This window comes from Somniosus microcephalus, chromosome 7 (assembly GCF_052327205.1).
Source record: "Somniosus microcephalus isolate GS21.2 chromosome 7, FLI_Smic_1.0, whole genome shotgun sequence".
NCBI classification, from domain to species: domain Eukaryota; kingdom Metazoa; phylum Chordata; class Chondrichthyes; order Squaliformes; family Somniosidae; genus Somniosus; species Somniosus microcephalus.
Window position 1 is genome coordinate 53,005,273 of NC_140993.1, and position 26,878 is coordinate 53,032,150.

At 44.4% G+C, this 26,878-nt stretch overlaps 1 protein-coding gene across 4 annotated transcripts in view; it reads right to left on the bottom strand.

The window, feature by feature from the left end:
• Nucleotides 1–26,878, bottom strand: part of khdrbs3 (KH domain containing, RNA binding, signal transduction associated 3) — a 409,578-nt gene that overhangs the window by 50,141 nt on the left and 332,559 nt on the right. The gene's annotated exons all lie outside the window — the stretch shown is intronic.

Sequence of the window (26,878 nt, forward strand, 5' to 3'; positions counted from 1 at the left end):
ATATTAGAATAACATAATTGAGACCTGAATGTGCACAATTATTATGAAGGTTTAATTTATCAGAATATTTAAACAAACCATTTTAATCAATATGAGTAATTACTAACATCTGTTGTGGTGACCTTGATTAATTTGTAACTACATTTAACAGACTTCTTTCTAAACTGTCAGAAAAGTGGTTGGCAAAGTTCCTATGTTCAATAAACAGAGCCAGCAGGCTATACTATGCTGCACATTTAAACAGTTCTGCAAAAGGATTGCTGACAGACATGTGACTCTCGGCCTTCAACAGTTTGTGCTCATTTTGCCCTCAAACAGTCTGGCATCCTGTAAAGTTGTAATGCATTTTCCACTCTGAAATTACATTGCTCTGTTTCTTTATTTGAGGCATGAAGCAAATGGAAACACAAAAGAACTAGTGCCAAATTATTATTTTTTTTACATGGTGAAGACAGGAGAAGGGGAGAAGAGCTCAAAGCTTCCTTATAGGACAGTAATAAAGTGTGAAGAGAAAAAACATGAAAATGATCAATTTACCAAAGCCACATGCTAACTGCAGAACAGCATCATTATGGAGATGGAGGCAGGTATTTGTCTGGTCTCTCAGCTGAGGAATGGTGCAAGAACAGGAGAAAGTTTGGAGTGAGAAAAGGCTGTTGATCCACTCCTGCCTAAGGGATCTGCTGCCGGGCAGCCGATTGCATGGGACTCACCAGATGTTATGTTAGTTTTGCGCCGCGTCACCAATGATGTAATCGGGCTGTGACTTTTAAATGTTAACCAGGCCCCCGCCTGCCTTTTGCAGGAGCCTTGTCAATGGTCTAATCTGGAGTAATAATTTAAACGGCCGGGAAGGCAGTGGGTTGAAGACGGGAGGTAGAACTTTTTAATTTTATCCCTTCCCACGCATCATTCCAGCTGGGTTGGGGGTGGTTGAAATCGGGGCCTTGAACTCTCTCCTCGCCAGCAAAGCTCTCTGATCTCCTGAACTCCAAGTGAATCAAGGGAACAGTAGCATAGTGGTTACGTTACTGGACTAATGATCTGAAGACGCGAGTTCAAATCCCACCATGGATGGGGAATTTAAATTCAGTCAATTAAATAAATCTCAAGTAAAAAAATCTAGTAATACTAATGGTGACCATGGAACTATCAGAAAAAACGATCTGGTTCACTAATGGGAATTTGCCATCATACCTGGTCTGGCCTATATGTGACTCCAGACCCACAGTAATGTGGTTGACTCTTAACTGCCCTCTGAAATGGCCTAGCAAGCCACTCAGTTGTAAAAAACCGCTACGGAAAACAATAAGAATAAAACCGACGGACCACCTGGCATCAACTTCGGCACCGGCTACGAACATTACAACGGCACATCCAGCCCAGTTGACCCTGCAAAGTCCTCCTCACCAACATCTGGGGACTTGTGCCAAAATTGGGAGAGCTGTCAAGCACCAGCCTGACAGTCATACTCACAGAATCATACCTTTCAGCCAATGTCCTAAACTCCTCCATCACCATCCCTGGGTATGTCCTGTCCCACATACCTGGGGTGGCAGCACAGTGGTATACAGTTGGGAAGGAGTGGCCCTGGGAGTCCTCAACATTGACTCCGGACCCCATGAAGTCTCATGGCTTCAAGTCAAGCATGGGCAAGGAAACCTCCTGCTGATTCCCACCTACCGCCCTCCCTCAGCTGATGAATTAATACTAACACCACTTGGAAAAAGCACTGAGAGTAGCAAGGGCACAGAATGTACTCTGGGTGGGGAACTTCAATGTCCATCACCAACAGTGGCTCGGTAGCACCACTACTAACCGAGCTGGCCAAGTCCTGAAGGACATAGCTGCCAGTCTGGGCCTGCGACAGGTGGTGAGAGAACCAACACGAGGGGAAAAACCTACTTGACCTCGTCCTCACCAATCTACCTGTCGCAGGTGAACCTGTCCATGATAGCATTGGTAGCAGTGACCACCGCACAGTAATTGTGGAGACGAAGTTCCGTCTTCACACTGAGGACACCCTCCATCGTGTTTTGTGGCACTACCACCGTGCTAAATGGGATAGATTCAGAACAGATCTAGCAGCTCAAAACTGGGCATCCATGAGGCGCTGTGTGCCATCAGCAGCAGCAGAATTGTATTCCACCACAATCTGTAACCTCATGGCCCGGCATAACCCTCACTCTACCATTACCATCAAGCCAGGGGACCAACCCTGGTTCAATAGGAGTGTACAGGAGCAGTGCCAGTGTACCTAAAAATGGACCATTAAACAACTAACGGGAGGAGGATGCTCCATGAATATCCCCATCCGCAATGATGGTGGAGCCCAGCACGAGTGCAAAAGACAAGACTGAAGCATTTACAACCATCTTCAGCCAGAAGTGCCGAGTGGATGATCCATATCGGCCTCCTCCTGAGGTCCCCACCACCACCGAAGCCAGTCTTCAGCCAATTCGATACACTCCACTCCGATATCAAGAAACAGCTGAGCGCACTGGATACAGCAAAGGCTGTGGGCCCTGACAACATCCCAGCTGTCGTGCTGAAGACTTGTGCTCCAGAACTAGCCAAGCTGTTCCAGTACAACTATAACACTGGCATCTATCCGACAATGTGGAAAACTGTCCAGGTATGTCCTCTCCACAAATAGTAGGACAAATCCAATCCGGCCAATTACCGCCCCATCAGTCTACTCTCAATCATCAGCAAAGTGATGGAAGGTGTCATCGACAGTGCTATCAAGCAGCACTTACTCCCCAATAACCTGCTCACTGATGCCCAGTTTGGGTTCCTCCAGGACCACTCGGCTCCAGACCTCATTACAGCCTTGGTCCAAACATGTGCAAAAGAGCTGAATTCCAGAGGTGAGGTGAGATGAGATGAGAATGACTGCCCTCGACATCAAGGCAACATTTGACCGAGTGTGGCATCAAGGAGCTCTAGCAAAACTGAAGTCAATGGGAATCGGGGGGAAAACTCTCCACTGGCTGGAGTCATACCTAGCACAAAGGAAGATGGTTGTGGTGGTTGGAGGTCAATCATCAAAGCCCCAGAACATTGCTGCAGGAATTCCTCAGGGCATTGTCCTAGGCCCAACCGTTTTCAGCTGCTTCATCAATGACCTTCCCTCCATCATAAGGTCAGATGTGGGGATGCACGCAGATGACTGCATGTGTTCAGTGCCATTCGCAACTCCTCAGATAATGTAGCAGTCCATGCCCGCATGCAGCAAGACCTGGATGACATTCAGGCTTGGGTTGATAAGTGGCAGGTAACATTCACGCCACACAAGTGCCAGGCATCTCCAACAAGCAAGCGTCTAACCACCGCCCCTCGACATTCAACGGCATTACCATCACCGAATCCCCCACCATCAACATCCTGAGGGTCACTATTGACCAAAACCATAACTGGACCAGCCACAAAAATACTGTGGCAACAAGAGCAGGTCAGAGGCTAGGTATTCTGCGGTGATTGTCTCACCTTCTGACTCCCCAAAGCCTTTCCACCATCTACAAGGCTCAAGTCAGGAGTGTGATGGAATACTCTCCACTTGCCTGGATGAGTGCAGCTCCAACAGCACTCAAGGAGCTCGACACCATTCAAGATAAAGCAGCCTGCTTGATTGGCACCCCATCCACCACCTTAAACATTCACTCCCTCCACCACCAGCGTACCGTGGCTGCAGTGTATACCATCTACAAAATGCACTGCAGCAACTCGCCAAGGCTTCTTCGGCAGCACCTCCCAAACCCGCAACCTCTACCACCTAGAAGGACAAGGGCAGCAGGCGCATGGGAACACCACCATCTCTAAGTTCCCCTCCAAGTCACACACCATCCTGACTTGGAAATATATCGCCGTTCCTTCATCGTCGCTGGGTCAAAATCCTGGCACTCCCACCCTAACAGCACTGTGGGAGTACCTTCACTACACAGACTGCAGCAGTTCAAGAAGGCGGCTCACCATCACCTTCTCAAGGGCAACTAGGGATGGGCAATAAATGCTGGCCTTGCCAGCGACGCCCACATCCCATGAACGAATAAAAATCAAAGTGCATCTATTAATATTTCTATATCCCGCAAACCTCTTTATTGACACTGATCTTAAAGTACTTCTTAAAGTTTCACGACCTAATGTAACTATTTTTTCTTGTTGTTGGTTCCATATGACTATCTGTAAACTTTCTTGAGGCTTTTGAATTTTGTAATTATATCCTAAGATATACAAGACTAGAAATTCAGCCGTAATATGGCGGGCAGAAAGCACCCGCTGAGAATGAGCTGGAAGTGAGTTGTCCGCCATATTGGTAAAGGGCAAAATAAAAACCCAGCAAGCAGTGTCCTGAAACAGGTGTTGTAACCTTTGCATATGCCGGCTACACTCAGGAAATCCAGGTCTACATGCGCCTAACAGGCAGTCCTAAGAGACCGCTGTGGGCCGCAACCAAGGCAAGATACTAAAATATATTTATGGAATGTGGAGTCGGGTGGAGTTCAAAGAATGCTGGCCGCTCCCCTCCGATCACCGCTACTGCCTCCCCCCCACCCCCGCTGATCGTCACTGCTACCTCCTCACCCCACCCCGATCGTCGCTGCTACCTCCCCCCCAATCGCCCAACCACCCTTACCCCTCTTGACATAGGGTTCACCCGAAACGTTGACTCTATTTTCTCTCCACGGATGTTGCCTGGCCTGCTGAGTTTTTCCAGCATTTTCTGTTGTTATTTCGGATTTCCAGCATCTGCAGTATTTTGCTATCACGCTTACCCCTCCCCTTTCTTGATCCCACCCCTTCTCACTTACTTGAGGGCCAGCAGCAGACTGACCTTCAATCGCGCTTCGTCTGCAAGCTGCACGTTGCTCTCAGCAGCTCGATGTAAATGTGGCCCGAGGCGCAATAGTGGGGGCTCCTCGGGCCCACCTGTCAGGTGAAAAGGACTGCTCCCTGCACCCCACGCTTGCTCAGAAAGTGGCATACCTAAATTTCTGGGCCATTGTCTCTGTCCAAGCTAAATAACCTGCTTAGTCCTACCTTAATTATACCTTTCATTATTCTAAAGACCTGTACCAAGATTCCTGTTGTCCTTTTCTACAGCAAAATTATGTTGCCTCAGTCTTTCTTTATAACCCAATCCCTGAAGAGTTGGAATCATTCTTGTTACCTTTCATTAAACTCTTTCCAATATATTTTTTTTCATGTCAAAAACTGGACATCATTCTCCAGAAATGGCCTTCCCTGCGACCTATAAAATGCCATTATAACTTCTTTGGGCTTGTAACGCAATGCGATCCAGGTGCATCCTACAATCCAATTTGCTTTACTGGCAATTGCTTCACATTGGCTAGATACTTTAAGGTATGATTAATTATAACATGTAAACCTATTATTTTCAGCGACCCAGGAGCCTGGTGGTTTTGGAGTTGGATATATTTCTTAAGGCTAAAGGGATCAAGGGATATGGGGAGAAAGCAGGGACAGGGTACTGAATTTGGATGATCAGCCATGATCTCATTGAATGGCGGAGCAGGCTCGAGGGGCCGAATGGCCTACGCCTGCTCCTATTTTCTATGTTTTTGTTTCAGATTGCCAGCATCTGCAGCGTTTTGCTTTTTTCCCTTTATTTTTCCTTGGTGTCACTACTAGTCAAATTCAACAGCTTAGAGTTGGGAGTGATAATCCATGTAAGAAACCATAACAGATCCAAATTTTTCCATTTTGGACAAAACATGCATATCCTTGCTGCCGTGATCGGTGACCTACCCTTAGCAAGCCCTGATCTCAAGCCTCCTACTGGGGTCCGACAACCCCTCCCCACCCCCCAATCTCTCCCTCTCTTCCTCCAGATTGCTGGGCTCTGATCCACACCTCCCCCCACAAAGCCCCGATCTCTCTCAATTGCCAGGGACCGCCCCAACTGTGGCCTCCTGCTGTTGGCTTTCCTGCCCGGCAGACGGCCAAGCCTGTCAATCTGGCTGGCTACCGGTCAGAAAACGGAAGAAGAAAATGATAATGAAGTCCTGCTGTTAATATCAGCAGGACTGCCATGTCTTTCAGAGATTCCCCTCCACTACCACGCTTTTCCCCTGCCTCCCTGTAAATATCAGGGACAATATTTCAGTGCTGAAATTAATTGCTGTACATTTCTATATTTTGATTTTAAGTGCATGAGGATTACTTCTTCAGTTGTGGATCTATTTTGTGCCAGCAACAGTTGTCAACAAAGGTGCCGATTCCTGATGAACTCCACATATTTGAATGTGAAGACATATATAAAATGGATTAGCTATGACATTAATAAAAGTTCTTGGGTTAGTAGTCTGCAATTCCTTACCCCTTGAAATTCTACGCCAGTATGGATGTACAATTAAGGTGTTCAGGTTTTGATGAAACTCTCAATTGCATTATGGACTGGTAACACTCCTAAGCATCTCGCACAGAAGAAAATCAAGAACTTGCAGTGTTAAATAATGGATATCCTGTATTATATATTGTGAAGTTGGGGATATTCAGGATGACCTAAAATAGACTGGAGGCAGAGTCTTTCAATCAACCTGCTATCTGAATTCCCTGATACACTATAAGCAGACTTCATCAGTAAAATTTGGTCACTCTTTCTGCAGCTGTTTGAGATGTTAACATGTTTTGCTTGCCCTTGGCAGCTGTCAAAACCACTGGCAAGCTCAAACAGCAATGTAGAATTCTTCACTGTCACTGACATGAGGTGACTGGCTGACAGCCTGTCATGCATTCAAGCATCTGGTGAGGTTATCAATTGAGCTCAGACTGTCCTCAATAGAGCTTAACTCCATGGTTTGCAGCCAATCAGAATGTTAGACTTTCAAAATACAGATTGAATTGTAATATTTTAAATTGATGGCGCTAATTCTGAAAGAAAAAGATTTGGAGCCTAATCATTTTGTTTACACTAGCTACTATAGGCACCAGAATATTGTGATTCAAGAATATTTTAGCACACATCATATAATTTGCACACAAACAATACAATAACTTACTGAAAGGAAAATATAAAAAGGCTTCTCATTCACATTTTGTCACCTGAATCATTCAACTAACAACATGTTTGCTTTCAGGGCAGCTTGCCTTTCTCTTGTCCCTAATAGGCATCAAGACTGATTCTCGTACCAACAAGAGTCATCATCGTGTGCGACTAAATACTTCCACCAGCACTTCATTCCAATTATTGGCAATTTTAGACACTAATATAAATATTATTATCTCATCTACATGTTGCCCCTTGGCGACATCATCCGAAAACACAGCGTCAGTTTCCACATGTACGCTGACGACACCCAGCTCTACCTCACTATTTCTTCTCTCGACCCCTCCACGGTGTCTAAATTGTCAGACTGCTTGTCCGACATACAGTGCTGGATGAGCAAAAATTTTCTCCAATTAAATATTGGGAAAACCGAAGCCATTGTTTTCGGTTCCCGCCACAAACTCCGTTCCCTAGCCACTGACTCCGTCTCTCTCCCTAACATCTGTCTGAGACTGAACCACACTGTTTGCAACCTTGGTGTCATATTTGACCCTGAAATGAGCTGCCGACCACATATCCGCAGCATAACACCGCCTACTTCCACCTCTAACATTGCCCGTCTCAGCCCTTGACTCAGCTCATCTGCTGCTGAAAGCCTCATCCATGCCTTTGTTACCTCTAGATTTGACTATTCCAACGCACTCCTGGCTGGCCTCCCACATTCCACCCTACGGAAACTTGAGGTCATCCAAAACTCAGCTGCCCGTGTCCTAACTCGCACCAAGTCCCGTTCGCCCATCACCCCTGTGCTAGCTGACCTACATTGGCTCCCGGTTAAGCAGTGCCTAGATTTCAAAATTCTCATCCTTGTTTTCAAATCCCTCCATGGCCTCGCCCCTTCCTATCTCTGTAATCTTTCAGCCCCACAACCCTTCCCCCCGCCCCCCGCGATATCTGCGCTCCGCTAATTCTGCTATAATCCCTGATTATAATCGCTCAACCTTTGGTGGCCGTGTCTTCTGTTGCCTAGGCCCTAAGCTCTGGAATTCCCTGCCTAAACCTGTCTGCATCGCTACCTCTCTTTCTTCCTTTAAGACGTTCCTTAAAACCTACCTCTTTGACCAAGCTTTTGGTCACCTGCCCTAATTTATCCTTATGTGGATTGGTGTCAATTTTTTTTTGTCTTAAAATACTATTGTGCAGCGCCATGGGACATTTTACTACGTTAAAGGCGCTATATAAATACAAGTTGTTGTTATTCATGCAAACTTCATTCTTCCCACATCATGCATGAAAAAGTTACTGTATGAAGAAAAAAAATTAAACCTTCATACAGTACTTGATGAGACTATTTTATAATCTAGAAAATAACAATGGTACACTAGATCAGAGGCTACTAATTATTGTACCACGAGAAAAATACATAATGGCAACTTGCAACATTCAAAGTCTCCCAATTTGGATGGGTTTGCCAGTCTTTGAGCTACATCACCAAATCTGATGTTTAGTTCCAGTAAATGTCTATGGTAGGTATCAATTTGTTATGTTGTAAATTATCTGTGCATAACAGCATTTATAACAAAAATTAACTGACATCTTTATGGACATGGGTGGAATGGGAACAAAAATCTTTTATTAAAAACTGAAAGACAACACCTCAAAACAAAAGGAAAACTATTGAAGTTTTACATGAAAGCAGCATTTATTAGTGTGGATAGATTTAACAAGTGAGAACTTTGAACTGACAATAGCCATCATTCAGTACAGTATCTAATAATTTATTGGAGGTATATCATCAAGTGTGGAGGCCTGCTGCAGCTGAGCCCATTCCAATTTCTGTCAATCTTGTCAGTAATGTTTTCCAATATTTCATTTATATGTCTGTACTGCCTAAAAAAAACAAAAGGGCAAAAGAAAACCTCCCATCTCACCACCAACTGCCAAGCGATCTATAATTGGACTTTTTAATAATACCAGTGGGAGATGAAAATAAAGCTTTTCTGAATTCTTATTCTGACACTGAAAAACATTGACAGTAATTGAATCTTATACAATTTTTTTCATAGAGCAAAGTAATCAGACATTGTTGGATAGATATTTGATGTAACGTACTAATATTAGAATTGAAGCTAAAGGTTTAGACTAGATGAAGTTTCAGTAACATACCTAAAACATGTAAATAAAACACATTTTGGTTTACAGCATAAAATCTATAAATATATATGGCATCAACACCCCTTTCCACCACATGAAGAACAGAGCTCAAGGGGAAAAAAATTGGGTGGCGCCCATTTTAGGGCGCTAACATCGCCGGGGCGCTAATTTTAGCCCCCCGAAAAAGTAAGTGCCCCTCCGGTGTAAATTCAGTAGAAGCACCCCAAGCAGGAGGTGGGGTGCTACTGGAAAGCGCTCCACCTCTTGCTTGGGGCACTACTACTGAACTTTATGGCGTTACGTGCAGCAGCGCCGCGTCATTGCAGGCCTCCTCCCCTGACCACCGGGCCCTGCTGGACCACCGGGGAGCGGGGTGTCGTGAAAACAGCCCAGCACTCAAGAGGAGTGCCAGGCTGAGCGATCGAGGCCCGCGTAAAAAAGTGAAAGGGGGCAGGTGCTGGCAAATAAAAATAGCCGCTCGACACCTGCCCTTTAAGTAGCGCCGCCGCTGCAAAAATGCACCCCGATCCTGTCGCACATATCATCCAGCGATAGGTCAGGGGGTGCAAGGGAAGTTTGTGGCTGGGGCGCTGCGCATGGCGATGACGTGATCGCCGGCGGCACAGGGCACTACCGCCACCACTAACCTGCTGCTGAATTTCATGGGAGGCGTTAGCGGCACCGTGCCTGGGAGCTAGGGGATTTGCGCCCCATTAGTGGCCCCCAGGGGCGCTAACGAGAAGTGCAAATGAACCCAATTTCCCTCCTAGCACCCCCCCCTTTTATAATAGCCCTTCAGATATGGATGGATTTGGAATTCATTTTCTGGTGTTCAGTGGGACTGCACCTTCATATTTAACATACCTAACCTGTTTTCCATGCGAAAGGTGTATTTGGACTTTCAGAAGGCTTTCGATAAGGTCCCGCGTAAGCGATTAGTGTGCAAAGTTAAAGCACATGGGATTGGGGGTAAGGTACTGTTTTGGGTAGAGAACTGGTTGGCAGACAGGAAGCAAAGAGTTGGAATAAACAGGTCTTTTTCCGAGTGGCAGGCAGTAACTAATGGGGTACCGCAGGGATTGGTGCTAGGACCCCAGCTATTTACAATATATATACACAAATGATCTAGACGAGGGAACTAGATGTAATATCTCCAAGTTTGCAGACGACACAAAGCTGGGTGGGCATGTGTGCTGTGAGGAGGATGCAGAGAAACTCCAGTATGATTTGGACAGGTTAGGTGATTGAGCAGATGCATGGCAAATGCAGTATAATGTAGATAAATGCGAGGATATCCACTTCGGTGGCAAAAACAGGAAGACAGATTATTATCTGAACGGCAACAGATTGGAAAAAGGGAAGTGCAACGAGACCTGGGTGTCCTTGTGCACCAGTCGCTGAAGGTAAGCATGCAGGTGCAGCAGGCGGTTAAGAAGGCAAATGGTATGTTGGCCTTCATAGCGAGAGGATTCGAGTACAGGAACAAGGATGTCTTGCTGCAGTTGTACAGGGCCTTGGTGAGACCACACCTTGAGTATTGTGTGCAGTTTTGGTCGCCTTATCTGAGGAAGGATGTTCTTGCCATGGAGAGAGTGCAGCGAAGATTCACCAGGCTGATACCTGGGATGGCAAGAATGACGTATGAGGAGAGATTGGGTCGATTAGGCTTATATTCACTGGAGTTTAGAAGAATGAGAGGGGATCTCATTGAAACTTATAAAATTCTAACAGGACTTGACAGACTAGATGCAGGAAGAATGTTCCCGATGGCGGGGGAGTCCAGAACCAGGGGTCACAGTCTAAGGATAAAGGTTAAGCCATTTAGAACAGAGATGAGGAGGAATTTCTTCATCCAGAGAGTGGTGAACCTGTGGAGTTCTCTACCACACAAGGCAGTTGAGGCCAATTCATTAAATATATTCAAGAAGGAGTTAGATATATTTCTTAAGACTAAAGGGATCAAGGGATATGGGGAGACAGCAGGGACAGGGTACTGAATTTGGATGATCAGCCATGCTCTCATTAAATGGCGGAACAGGCTCGAGGGGCCGAATGGCCTACTCCTGCTCCTATCTTCTATGTTAGATCTCAGTACGTGAAATAGCCCTACAGCCAGCAGATTCTTGCTCAGTAGTGCTTCAACCAGTGAATCCAGCTCATATTCCTAAATTCCCTGGGGTAGAGCTATCTGTGCTGGTGCTTAGTATGGATTGAGCGCAGAATACAAGTGCTATGAGGTGCTGGCTTCAGGGCTAACACTTGACTTCTTTGGGGACATCTACAGAAATAGTAGATGGTGACTGAAAAACACCACAAGAAAGTGAGTTTACGTGGCTAAGATTGTAGTTATGGTGTTTATTTTTGCAATTTGCATGAATAAGGGGAAAAGAACAATAAAAGGATGGTATTAGCCCTGAGTTTTGTTGAGCCCGCAAGCCTCTCAAAGGCCCACATCCTCCATGTTCTCAGGTACTAAGTCCAATATGGCCTGTTCACGGTGTGTCTAATCTTCATCCAGGTCTGATCTATCCTCCTACAATCAGCTTTTTCCAGCAAATGGAGTAGTAGTGCAAGATGTCGGAAGTTGAAAGGTGGGCAAGAATCAAATGGCCATCCTGTATCAAACAGGCTATTTGCGAGATGAACTTGCTTTGTGGAGTCACCTTTCCTAATGATCAAGAGACTGTCGTAACAATTTAAAGTGACAGTGAGGAGGTGTGCCTGACAGCAGTATGAGCATGAGTGTGAAGCTTGGAAAGAGCTCAGCATGTAGCCTCAGCCAGGATGTAGCTAAGTGGGTAAACAGTAGGCTGGATACTTTACCTATCCATTTTATATAGTACAACAATGCTGGCTAGCTTTCTTTATAGACTTCCATAGGACTTTAATTTGTTTCTTCATCTGCTTCTAAGTCCTGTAGATTCACTCTGTCAGCCACCCGACAAGAATGAATTCACAGGACTTTAAAAAAAAATTCTTGTAATGGGGATGCCAAAGAGGGCAATTCTCATTTGCTGTACTTCTTCCATGAGAAATTCCAAACAGACACCTGAAAATACAGCTGAGTTGCTCCTTGCACTAACCATTTCTTTGGTTCTGATGTACAAAAATTAATGTGGTCCTTTGAATATCAGTTGCAACATTGGAGAGCTACAGCTGCGCACTTTTACAGCAAACTCGCAATGCCAGATCCAATCCATGTCAGGATCTTATACTGTATATGGATGCGACAGATCTTGGTAAAGGGGTCCTGCGAGTTCAGGCACTCTCTATTTGGCTAAGCATTCTGTTTGCTGCTTCCAGTTCCTCCTGTTTTACTGCCAGTCCCAGGATTCACCCTGCTGCCTCGACTGCATAACAGCAAATTTAAAAAAAAAACAATATTCTGAAAACAACCAGAAAGTTTGGGTTGCATGTCAATGCTGAACGCCTCTGGGTATTCACAATCTTCTCACCATTTAGTGTCATCAGAGCAACTTACTTATATTGGCCTCCAGAATAACTGAAGTATAGGATGCCAGCTGTTCAAGTCATGCAAATGGTTCAAAAACCGAGTTACATTTAAATAAAAGCTGCAGTAAACCTTTTCCTAGGACCTGTTTCAGACTGTAACTGAAATATTTGCCACTACAGGAAACTTTGTGCTATCCGGAGGCGAACCATCCGGCAAGCTGGAGCCACCGGCAAAAATCAGGAGCCGTTTTTTATTCTTTTATTTGCTTTTTTTACCCAGTAAAGCACTGCAAGGTCCGTAGCTATAGCAACAGCTTCAGCTACAGACGCTTGCAGCCACACCCGAGTGTTTAGAAGCTGTTGCTAAGCAACAGTGTTTCTTGTCAGATACGGAGATAAGAATCTCCGTATCTTTCAACATTAACTCTGGAGTGTCCGGCAGTTTTGAGGCAACGGCAGCAGCTCGGTCCCGTCGGTGCCGGATAGCACAAAGTTTCCTGTATATCATCCCTAAGTGTCTGCTTGCTGTGAAATGGAATTAAAAGGTGCTCCTTACACTTAAAGGGGGAAAAATTCAGATGTTTGCGCCTGCCGTTAGCGCCTTAAGAGGGCGCTAATGGGGCGCAAAGCCACTAGTGCCCGGGCGCGACGATGTTTGCGCCACTGGCGAAATTAACTGGACATTTTGTGGCGGCGCTAAACACTGCCGCCACGATCTCTTGCGCCGGCAGATCGTGACGTCTGTCGAGTGCGCAACGCCCCGGACCGGATATTGAGTGGCGCCCCCTGCCTTACCGCCTGCCGCTAGCAACGACAGGTTGAGGGGAGCGTTTTGCAGTCAGAAAGGGACTGGGGGAGCGCTATTTAAAGGCGACCGCTTCCTGCCTTTTTTTATTGGTGACATTTGTGCACCACGCATTCTGAGAGAGAGAGAGAGAGAGAGACTTCCGGTGAGATTCAACGCTGTGTGAAGGAATTTTAGGTACTGAGCAGCACTTTGCAGGTTTATTTTGATATGCACTTCCTTGCTTCGCCAGCGCTCTGAGATAGCGCCTCGCTCCTCGACCGTTGCGCCTTAAGACAGGTGTGAAGCGCCTGATTTAGCGCTCCAATCGCCTCCAGTGGCGATAAAAGCCAAGTTTGCCGTCGGAGGCGATAATTAGCGCCAGGCGCTAAACTTTGCACACAGCCGATAATGGCGCCCCAAACGGGGCAATACTGAATTTTTCCCCCAAAGTGCCTTCAGTCCTCATAATCCTCTTATGCAGTTATATCCTAGAGAAAACACTTTAAATAAATTTTAAAATCTTGACCATTACAGTACCTTAAAAAAATAGAAGGGAACATTTAATAGAACACAAAACTTTCTGACAGTGCAATTTTTGACTTAAAAAATCAATTTAGGCCCCTGTTATTTCTAATTTACATTTAGATGCTGAGAGGTCATTTCCCCTGGCTGGAGAGTCCTACTCCTACGGCCTACTCCTGCTCCTAATTCTTATGTTCTTATTAATAACGGAGACCAAAACCAAATGTTAGCTTGTCAAATTTACTTATCAGACAATGCAATTGGAAATGCAAATTTAAATTACATTTAACACAGAAAGATATAAAGAATTAGACACGTTGTTAAAAAAATATACATAAATATGATGGCCCAGAATCTGCTGAAAAAAGTAACGGCGTCTGAATGACGCACGCCGTTATTAATACGCAAATTGGCCAGCAACTTGCAACGAGGAAGAGATACCCCATGAATTGCAAATCGTTACAATTTGCTGGCTGATTTGCGCTGCTCTGTAATCAACCTCTCTTGCCCAGAAACTGAACACTTGTAAGTGTAGTTTCTCATTCTTTCGGGTTGTGAATTGTTGCTGGAGATCTTAAAAATGTAAATTAAAAAAAAATCTTACTTTTCCTTTGTCTCTTTTTTCTCTCTCTTAAAATCTTTATTTCTCTTTCTGTACTTAATTTGACATTGACTTCACTCACTCTAATTCACCCTCCTTCTCAGTCTAATAGGGCACGCCGTGAGATGCCCCGCTCCAGCAAAATCTGGGCGGATATGAATGAAGCTGAATAAACAGGAGGCTAAAAAAGGGACTGGAGAGCGACAGCAGACCCATCAAATCCAATGTCTCAATGTAATGAGGTAATTAGAAAAACCAAGTAGAATCTTGGGATGTACAGCTAGAACAGTACAAGTCTCCAGAAGTTATGCGAATACTTTACAATGCACCCGTCAGAGATCATTTGCAGTACTGAGTGCTATTCTACGCATCTTACCACAAAAAAAATCACATGCATTGGAGAGGGTACAAATGGAATGAAATATATGGGAAGATTACAGAAACTCAAACTCTACCATCTTGAAAATTGTGATTAAAGGGGAGAAACCTCCTTGAGGTATATAAAATATCAAACTGGATAGGTAAGTTGAATCCAGAATATTACTTTACAGAAATCTAAGAAAGTAAGACCAGAGAAACTAAATTTAAATTGTTGTAAATGTAAATAATCACAGACCTTTGAAACTTGTTGGGCAGATTTTGCAGTGGGTATGACAGCGTACTCGGAGAGTACGCCATCATACCGCCTTTGAAATTGGCCTCTACATGTGCTAAATCCCGAACTTGCGACCTGTCAAGGTACGCCGATGGGGAAATACTCATTGCTGACACAGAGTTGGGCTAATTGCCCATCAACTGCCTAGCAATTACGGTTAGTGAAAGCAGGCGCAGGAACCCGTTTCACTGTGAAAGGAACCCATTTGTATTGAACATTGAGATCAAGCAGCGGATAGAGTTGTAAGCAATACAACTTTTACCATAAAAAGTGCAAAATCTGCAAATTGTTCAGTAAGTTTAAATAAAATTGAAAAGATACTGTTACCAGAAAACCACCCACAGAAAAAACTACTTCTACTGAACACATACCACTTTTATTAGTATTCACAGAATCACAGAAACCCCACAGTGCAGATAGAGGCCATTTCGGCCCATCGAGCCTGCACCGACACATATCCCACCCGATCCCCGTAACCCCTACACCAACACATATCCCACCCTATCCCCGTAACCCCACGTATTTAATTCCCCTAACACTAAGGGTCAATTTATCATAGCCAATCAACCTAACCCGCACATCTTTGGACTGTGGGAGGAAACCGGAGCACCCGGAGGAAACCCACGCAAACACGGGAGAATGTGCAAACTCCACACAGTCACCCGAGGCCGGATTCGAACCCGGGTCCCTGGCGCTGTGAGGCAACAGTGCTAACCACTATGCCACCGTGCAGCGTTTCACAGGAGTTTAATAGGCCTAGAATAAGATGTGTGTTTTGACAGCTAAAGTATTAAAATCCCATCTCTTTTCTGGCCTGCTTCTATTCCTCTCAAGTGTAACAAATTGCTCATTTGGACAGTGAGACAATCTCCAACTAACGAGTTCCCATGAGAAGCATGCATTTCTATAGTACTCATTTAGGATTTAAGAAAAGGAACTATACAAAGATGAAAATTGAAAGCACAATGGGAAGGGTTTTAGGAAGCTTTTGAAAACAGGTAAGGAGGAAAGCACCTCCCAAGCCCATAAACTTTGACTGCAGACTTTTGATAGTCAGTAGCCATGGTGCCAAATAACCTGCCACCTCACCCTCTTTTTTCCCCACCCTATCTTTCCTTAAAATGTTATAACTGAAAAAATTGAGTTACGAGTCCTCTCCAAACCTAAGCTATAGCTACTATATCAGATCCCTCCATAGTTAACGAATGCTTCTTACAGTCCAATTTTGTTTTGAATGCTTTGTGCATTCACATACATACCACTCAATCCTGATTTAATTTTTTTGAAATGTTGAACCTTATTCTTTTTTCTGCTCTTTTCATTTAATTTTCATATCCCTTGCCCCTTCTACAATAATGTTTTTATTTCTCACTACCTCATAACCTCTTTCTTGCCCTTTCTACACTGATAATATTTTCTCACAACTTATTTCAGATAAAAACCATTCACCACTTTGACCACAGGCAGTACCTTCATTGCAGCTTATCTGGGGATAGTTAAAAAATCACTTAATATTGCTCTGTTACTTTAGCACATCTCTCTGGTTTGCTTCTAGATCTTCACCTCCACCTCATCTACATGCAATAAACTTTATTAATCCTGCTTTCCCTCTCAAACCAAGATTTTCCTCACCTTTTGTCATATTAGTTTAAATACTCTCCCACTGTTCTATCTACTCTCTTCCCAAGGACACTGGTGCTATATCCCTTAGGTATAGCCTTCCCTTGACCCCCCAAAAAATTTCCAATGCCTCAACAACATGAAACTTGCTCTGCTGTATTAACCCAGCAAGCACATGTCAACCTTCCTCTCATTAACCTGTCCAGTGCATGGCATAGGAAGCAATCAGAGACCGCCATCCTTGAAGTCTTGTTTTTCATTCTACTGCCTAACCTAAAAGGTATTTCTATCTATGTAATTGGTTCCAACAAGGACTACAACTTTTGGCTGCTCTCCCTCTCCTCTTTTCAGAAGTTACCCACCCTTCCATTAAATCCTTCACACTGGCACCAGGGAAGCAACATACCAATTAGGATTCCTGGTTGCAGCTACAGAAAAGGCAGTCCATTCCCAACTATAGAATCCCATTATTACCTTCCCTATTCTTGTAGTCTACCTGCTTCTCATGCCCCGAGTTAATATTGTTGCTTTATAATTCTCCCTAAGATCACCTTTCCTGAATCGTTATCACTCTCCACCTCATATTTTTCCAACATTATATATATATTGGACAGTTTCAATAACTTAGGGCGACGCTGTACCTCTGAGTCCAGTCCCATTCTGCTGCTCCTGTGAATGTCAACCCACTTGTTTCTTTCTACACTATTCCTTTGTCCTGGTCTGTCTAATGCTGCTTTTTAGTGACCATATTCTGGAGAATATGATCCAGAAACCCATCATCCTCTCTGAGGCTGTGCAGTGTACCCAATAGCTTCTTGAACACAGAGATCCTCTAGATGTTCTAGACACTCAATCATTAATTGCAGCTTTGCCAACTCGATACAATAGCGATCTATGATGTCCCACATATTGCACACCACACACATTACAAGAGTTCCCTATGCTGTTATCCCTCTCTGTCTAACTGAAAAATGTAGATAATGTTAGCCTGAATTTCCACTGCACCAAAATCTCACAATAATGAAACTTTGTTTACCTACTTCATGCAAGTATTAATTATAGAAAAAATTCTTGTCCCATTGGACTTGCAGGTGAACTCCCACTGAAGCTCAACTCAACATTCTCCTGGCCTTTCGACTCCATTCAGTCATGACAGTCAAGACAGAGTAAGTGGATATCAAATAAAATATAGCTCTGAATAAATATTTGATTCAATAAGTCCAACAGAGCATTACTATTTGTGGCAGTGCTGCTCTTTATGAGAAGCAGTTCCTCACTACCAGATTTTCACAACATTTTCTTTTAAAATAAAACCTAATCATTATTGTATTGTATTGTATCAGAATCTATTTTAAAAAGCAGTGCATGCTTTAATGCTAATCCTTATAAAGTACCCTTATATTCACTTAGAGAAAACATTTTCATGAAACATTTATATGGGTGCAACTGAAAATACTACAACTGTCATCTAAGACCCAAGTTATATGAGGACACCCGTGGCATGGGACCATAATAGTCTGGCTGGAAAGTATTTCCATTATAATTAACCTCCAATGACAGACCACTTACTGAAAAGCTCTTTATGACTATGTCTATTTGTTTGATTTGTAATTCACAGCCACACCTAAGCAATAAAAATACTGGTACGATAGCAAAATACTGCAGATGTTGGAAATCCGAAATAACAACAGAAAATGCTGGAAAAACTCAGCAGGTCAGGCAACATCCGTGGAGAGAAATTTGAGTCGACGTTTCGGGTCGAACCCTTCTTCAAAACTGGAAAGAAAATAAAATAGATCAAAAGCAGGGCTGCGATCGGACAAAAGAAGTAAAAGAAACAAAAGTAGTAAAAGAGACAATAAAAGGTATTCGAAGCTAAACGAGATGGTAATAGGCTGAGATTAGGTGTGAAGTGTACTGGCAGGGCAAGAGATAGCTGCCAGGTGTGAGAGAGAAACAAAAGGAAAGGGAGGGGGGAAAGGAGTGGAAAAATTAAAAGTAAAAATGTAATAGGGGCCGAGGTTATGATCTGAAATTGTTAAACTCGATATTGAGTCCGGAAGGCAATGTCCTGGCTGTAATGTATATACCTTTATAAAGGGGGAACTACTTTTTACAGCTCATGTATACTGTAGTACCGGCAGTGACCACACCTGTATATAGCACTGAGTAGTAATCTGTATGGTCAGTTCCAGAGTGAGCCACGTTGAGTAAACACCTGTTGTACCGTTCTCCTGCAGTCTGTGTCTTACTACTGATGGACACAACATTGGCGACGAGGCAAATTCGATCCTACCTGCAACTCTGCATCACCTCCCAGGGATTCGTTCCTGGAGACCAGTAGATTGGAGGTCAAGGCCAGAGACACGGGCGTCGACCACAGGAAACCGCCCAGTCATCCAGCAGAGACTCAAGAATTGCGGGGGAGGCTGTTGAGAGCCAGGCTTGGCTTTCCAGTCGCGGTGGTCCAGCGAAACGGGCTGGCAACAGGTAGTGCGCAGACCCTTCCCGGACAGCGGCGGGCTAGGGCCCGACCGAGCGGCACAGCAAAGGGCCGAGCAGCGTCGACGGGAGAGGGCAGTGCGCAGAGGGCACAGCCGGTGTTCAGGGGCCGAGCAGCGTCGAGGAGAGGGAGAGAGACGCGCAGAAACCCGCGAGGCACCGCCATTGCCACGAGGACCGCCGAGAGCGGCGTTGGCAGCACCACAGGAGAAGCGCACGAAACCTACAGGGCGCTGCCATTGCCACGAGGTCCGCCGAGAGCGGCGTTGGCAGCAGCGGGGGAGGAAGGAAAGTGCGGGAGACGCCATTTTAAGCCACACCCAAAATGCCGAAGAGTGGCAGTATCACCGCATTTGACAATGAAGTCGAAGATTGGACTACATATGTCGAACGAATAGAGGTATACTGCAAGGCAAATGAGGTGTCAGATGACAAGAAAGCGCCGGTATTGTTAAATTTAATGGGTGCAAAGACGTATGGCTTATTACGAAATCTAGTAGCCCCAGCGAAGCAAGTGGAAGAGAGTTTTGGAGACATAGTGACGATACTACAGGAACATTTAAACCCCACACCGCTGCTGATAGCAGAAAGATTCAAGATTCACAAACAGAACCAGCATAAGGATGAAAGCAATGCTGAATATTTAACAGAACTGCACAAACTATCGAAACACTGCCAGTTTGGAACGGGACTGGCAGATACCTTAAGGGACAAGTTTGTGTGTGGGCTTCAAAGTGAAGGAACCCAGAAACAGCTTTTATCTGAAAAGGACCTTACGCTGGACAAGGCTTTCAGCATTGCGGTATCATATGAAGCAGCAGCACGGGGCGCTGCAGAGATACAACAGAGACCGCAAGAATATGGCACAAACGAAATGTCATACAGAACAGAGAAGTGCTATCGCTGCAGCAGAACAACACATGACTACAATGATTGCTGGTTCAAAGTCAAAGTGTGCAGACAGTGTGGAAAAGTAGGACACATAGCACGAGTCTGCAGGTCGGGAAAGAAAACCAGCAATAAGAAATCTCCAAAAGAAAAGTACAAGAAGGTACATAAGGTGACGGAGAATAGTTCAGACGAACAAAAGAGTGATACCGACTCCGAAAACAGGGAGCTGAGTTGTCTGAAACTACATAATGTGATCAAAACGGAGGATCACCGAACCATTTGGGTCACTCTCAAGATAGCAGGAGTCCAGGTAAAAATGGAATTGGACACAGGATCAGCCCTAACAGTCATAAACCGACGGGACTACGAGCGGCTATTCTCACACATACCCTAGAGAGACACAAAAATTATTTTGAAGACGTACACGGGGCAAAAAGTCTACCCCAAAGGAAAAATAAGGGTGACCGTTATATATAACGGTAAGGAAACATCAAAACTAGACCTGTATGTATTGCAAGATGGAGGACCACCATTACTGGGACGTGAATGGATCCGGAAAATACAGCTGGATTGGCATTCCATACAAGCACTGACTGTGGCTGCCAAAAAGGATGACGACGTCACACCTGGGCGACTGTCAAAGATCCTAACCGACGCGCAAGAAGTGTTCCAGCAAGGACTTGGAACACTAAAAGGCATGACAGCAACAATTAAAATCGAAGAAAACGCAAGCCCAAAATTTTTTAAGGCCAGACCGGTACCTTATGCGATCTGCCCAGCTGTCGAAGCAGAGCTGGAGAGTTTGGAACGTTCAGGAGTACTGTCCAAGGTAGACTGGAGCGAGTGGGCTACACCCATCGTCCCTGTGATGAAAAAGTCGTTGAGCAGCACGCCTGGGGAACCAAGGAAGGTTCGCATCTGTGGGGACTTTAAGGTAACAGTGAACCCGGTTCTTCACACCGTGCAATATCCACTTCCGCGGATTGAAGATATTTTCGCCTCGCTATCTGGAGGGAAACGCTTCACTAAGATTGATCTGGCCCAGGCGTATCTGCAAATGGAGGTAGACGAAGCATCAAAAAAATACCTCACAATCAACACCCATAAAGGTCTCTACCAATACAACCGGCTGGTATTCGGGGTAGCATCAGCTCCAGCTATTTGGCAAAGGGCAATGGAACAAGTCCTGCAAGGGATCCCAGGGACCCAGTGTTATTTGGACGACATCCTGGTCACGGGCGAAAATGACAGTGATCACCTCGCCAACCTGGAGCAGGTGCTCACTAGATTGAAGGAATATGGGCTCCGAGCTAACCGCCTGAAATGCGAGTTTTTTAAAAAACAGATCTCGTATTGTGGCCACGTTATCGATAAAGAGGGGTTACATAAGTCCCCAGAAAAGATTGAGGCAGTAGTCAAGGCTCCAGCACCGGAAAACGTGTCACAACTGAGGTCATTCCTTGGGCTGGTAAACTACTACCATAAGTTCTTGCCAAATTTGTCTACAATACTACACCCACTGAACACCCTACTGCAAACTGGAGTGCCATGGAAGTGGAGTGACGAATGTAAACGAGCTTTCCAGAAGAGCAAAACACTAATCACATTGAAAGAGGTATTGGCCCATTTCAACCCAGCACTACCAATTCGGTTGGCGTGTGATGCGTCACCCTACGGCATTGGAGCGGTGCTGTCGCACAAATTCTCGGACGGCTCAGAGAGGCCAATAGCCTTTGCATCACGATCACTAACCTCAGCCGAGCGTAACTACGCCCAGATTGACAGGGAGGCCCTCAGCCTAGTGTGGGGAGTGAAAAAGTTCAATCACTATCTGCACGGGCAGAAATTCACCTTGCTGACTGACCACCAGCCTCTTGTCTCCATTTTTTATCCGAAGAAGGGCGTTCCGGTGATGACTGCGCAAAGACTACAAAGATGGTCACTCTTTCTAGGGGCGCACCACCATGAGATTGAATATAAGGGCACGAAACAGCATGGAAATGCTGATGGGCTATCACGCCTGCCACTGCCTACTGCGGAGGAAGCACCAGCAGTGGATCCTGTCGAAATATTTCATTCGACTATAGTTGAATACCTACCGGTAACTAACGCTCGTATAGAAAAGGAGACCCGAAATGACCCAACACTGTCTCGGGTATATGATTTGACGGTGAAGGGATGGCCAGCACATGGCGACTCACTGTTGCCAGCATTCTCGACAAGAGGAGAACAGCTGTCAGTGTGCCAGGGGACCTTGATGTGTGGATCCCGAGTGGTAATTCCACCCAAGTTAAGGGATAGAGTGCTCAATGAGCTTCATGAGGGTCATCTGGGAGGGGTAAAAATGAAAAGCCTTGCCAGGGCTTATGTGTGGTGGCTGGGAATTGATAAACAAATCGAGGACCTGACCAAGAGCTGCTCAGGATGCCAGAAAGTCCAAAATGCACCACCACATGACCCTCTATACCCATGGGAGTGGCCCTCATCTCCATGGCAACGGGTGCATATTGATTTTGCTGGTCCATTCATTGACTCAATGTTTTTAATAGCCGTGGATGCGCACTCGAAATGGCCTGAGGTCATCAAAATGTCCTCCACCACCACAGAAAAAACTATTGCAGTCCTACGGACCATTTTTGCCAGGAACAGCTTGCCAGAACAGATTTGCTCCGATAACGGACCACAGTTTGTGTCCGAAGAGTTCCAGAGGTTTATACAGAAGAATGGGGTAAGGCATTACACATCCGCCCCGAATCATCCAGCCACAAATGGATTGGCTGAGAGGTTCGTACAAACCTTTAAGAAGGCAATAAAGGCTATGTACAATGACAACATTCTGCTGCAGCATAAGGTGGACAATTTCCTGTTCGCCTACCAGAATGCGACACATGCAGTCACCAACCAGGCCCCAGCCATGATGTTCTTTAACCAAAGGTTAAGATCTCACCTGGATTTGCTCAGACCAAACGTACGAAGAGATGTTGAGAGTAAGCAATTCCAGCACATCCATGAGAAGCCAACAAGGAGCTTCAATGTAGGGCAACCAGTCTTGGCCCGCGACTACCGAACAGAAAAATGGCAGCCAGGAACGATGTGCACACGGCAGGGCCCACTAATGTACACAGTGGACGTTGGGGAGAACATCGTGAGACGCCATGCTGACCAGATCCTAGAGTCACAGGAACAAGTCAACCCCATGCCTCGTCCATACGAACCTGGTGAGGAACCCGACGTACAGGTTGCATCTACCCCAGAAACAGTAGCAACGGAAGCTGATGACCCAACCGACGACAGGGTGCCAGAATCGCCTCCGCACCAAGAGCGAGACACTCAGGAAAGGCGCTATCCAGAAAGGATCAGGAAGCCTCCCCAAAGACTGAATATATAAATGGACTATTTTCAGGTAGCGTTGTATGTTAAAAGTGTTAATTGTAATTAGTTTGATATTTAATTGTTAAATGAGTGTTATGGTACTGTTAATCTAAAAGGGGAGGAATTGTAACGTATATACCTTTAAGGGGGGGAACTACTTTTTACAGCTCATGTATACTGTAGTACTGGCAGTGACCACACCTGTATATAGCACTGAGTAGTAATCTGTACAGTCAGTTCCAGAGTGAGCCACGTTGAGTAAACACCTGTTGTACTGTTCTCCTGCAGTCTGTGTCTTACTACTGACGGACACAACACTGGCAATGGGGGAACCACCTGTTTTGACAGGCCACTTTTTCAATGGCAGAACAGGTGGTCTTCAATAACAAGTTCCACTATATCAATCCTAGCACTAATATGCTAATATTTTTTCTTTACACAGTATGCATTCTTGTATAAATTAACTTACTTTCACATGTATCATCCAATTCTCTAAAGAAAAAGGTGAAAAAGTAGATGCTTTACTGTTATGACAGTTCTGTCTTTGATGTAGACAGATCTTAACTGGTCCTTTACCATGGGAGACTAAAATTGTGTTCTCTGTTAACATATTTAAACATAATGCATTAAACATGTGTAATTCCTAAAATTTCTGTCGTGCCATCTTTAATAAAACTTACAGCAAATGAAAGTTAGCTGCCATTTTCAGACTTGTCAGCTATGATGTGTTAACATTAATTTAGTTCAAACAAAATGTCAAAATCCATCAACTGAAAACAAACCCTCAACACATCACTTAGCAATGCTGAAATGATAAATTATGGTTTTTTATAGAAGACTAAAGATTATTTTAGTGAAAGTATCACATTAAGGCAACACGTAACATACATAAAATACTGGAAAAACACAGCAAGTTGATGTACCTTTAAGAGACGGTTAGGTTAATCTTTTGGTTACATCTCCTGAGCCAAATAATGTCAGCTTGGTTGAGCTGGTAGCATCCTTGTCTTCAGTTAAAAGTTATGTGTTATAGCCCCAATACAGATTTGAGCACTTAATCTGAGCTGACATTTCACTGCAGTACTAAGGGAATACTGCATTGTCAAAGGTGTCACCTTTCAGATAAAAGTTTAACCTGAGGCTCATCTGCCAGCTCAGGTGGATGTAAAATATTTCATTGCATTATTCAAAGATGAGCAAGAAGCTCTCCCTCTTTTCTGACCAACATTCGTCCCTCATCCACCAAAAACAGGTTATCTGATCATTCATAGCAACAGGAATAGGCCATTCAGCCCCTCAAGCCTGTACCGCCATCTAATTAGATCATGGCTGATCTGTACCTCAACTCCATCTACCCACCTTGGATCTGTAACCCTTAATACTCTTGCCTAACAAAAATCTATCAATTTCAGTTTTGAAATTTTCAACTGACCCAGCCTCTCAGCTTTTTGGGGAAAGAGTTCCAGATTTCCACTACCCTTTGTGTGAAGAAGTGCTTCTAGACATCATCCCTGAATGGCCAGGCTCTAATTTTAAGATTACTCCCCCCTTATTCTGGATGCCCCCACCAGAGAAAATAGTTTCTCTTTATCTACCCTATCAATTCCTTTAATCATCGTAAACCTTAATTAGATCATCCCTTAATTTTTTTATACTCAAGGGAATACAAGACTAGTTTATGCAATCTTTCCTCATAAATTAACCCTTTCAGCCCCTGTATCATTCTGGTGAATCTGCTCTGTACCTCATCCGAGGCCAATATATCCTTTTTGAGATGCGGTGTCCAGAACTGAACGCAGTACGCTAAATGGTGTCGAACCAGAGCGTTATATAACTGTAACATAACTTACACCCCTTTATATTCCAGACCCCTTGTGATAAAGGTCAACATTCCATTAGCCTTTTAAATTTTTTTTGTAACTGCCAACTAGCTTTTAGTGATTTCTGTTCTTGGACCCCTAAATCTCTCTGCTCATCCACAGTTCCTAGTTTCTCACTGTTTAGAAAATATGCTGGTCTACCTTTCTTAGGTCCAAAATGGATAATCTCACATTCCCCACACTGAACTCCATCTGCCACAGTTTTGCCTACTCACTTAACCTATCATTGTCCCTTTGCAACTTTTGGCTCCCATTTACACTACTGTGCCACCTATCTTGGTGTCGGCAGAAACTTGGATATACGGCTTTCTATTACTTCATCCAGGTTGTTTATAAATATAGTGAAAAGCTGATGCCCCAGTACAGATTCCTGGGGTACCCCACTAGTGACATACTACCTATTATCCCTACTCGCTGTCTCCTACCTCCTAACCAATTCCCTACCCATGTCAATAGGTTGCCTCCAATTCCATGTGCTTTCATTTTTGTTAGCACTCTCTTATGTAGTACTTTATTTAATGCCATCTGGAAATTCACATAAATAACATCCACAGACACTCCCTTATTTACCACTTTACCAGCTCAAAAAATTCAACTAGGCTCGTTAGACATTAATTAGCCTTTACAAATCCATGCTGGCTCTCTCTGATCAGTTCGATTAATTTGCTGTGCACACGGGATGTTGCATTTATTTATATATAACTGTGATTACAGCCAATAGGTTCCTTTTGAAATGTAAAGAATTTCTGGACATCCTGAGTATGTGGGAAGGCATTATATAAATGCAAGTTTGTTTTGTCAAATTTTGTTTTATGACACTCCTGTGAAACGCTGTGGGACATTTTTCTAACTTTTCATCAGAACTGGCAGAATCAGGCTGGGAAAACACTTTAAAAAGGAACAACAATGATTTCTTATTACCTCATGCATGTAATCCTTTCTGTGCCAATGTAATTACAATACTTTATATTTTCAGAAACAGTAAAAACTCACTCAGGTTTTCAAATGTGATCTTTTGTTGACTCCTAAGAAAACTTGGAACAATACTCATTCAATCCATCAAGCCTGCACATTTCACAGCCCATAAATACCTCTTTCAATCAGGAATTTACCTCCTATCCAAGATCTCTATACTTTCTTCCTAACCACAGATGACTCAGGATAGATCAGCAATTGAACTCAGGACCTTCCCAATCTATACAGCTCAGTCCACACCTGTCAGCATACGTTTTACCTGAGCCATCTTTTTTGTTTCAACCTTTCAGTTCTTATTTAAAAAAAAGTCAGTAATTTTTATAGCTTGATAAAAAGTTACTGAATAAGTCTGGCCCTATTGAGACCCACCAGCGGCAGCAGCGAGAGCGGCCTTGGGTGGAGACTGAGCACAGAGACCGAGGATTTAAGGAGCGGGGGGGAGAGAGAGAGCGGCCCA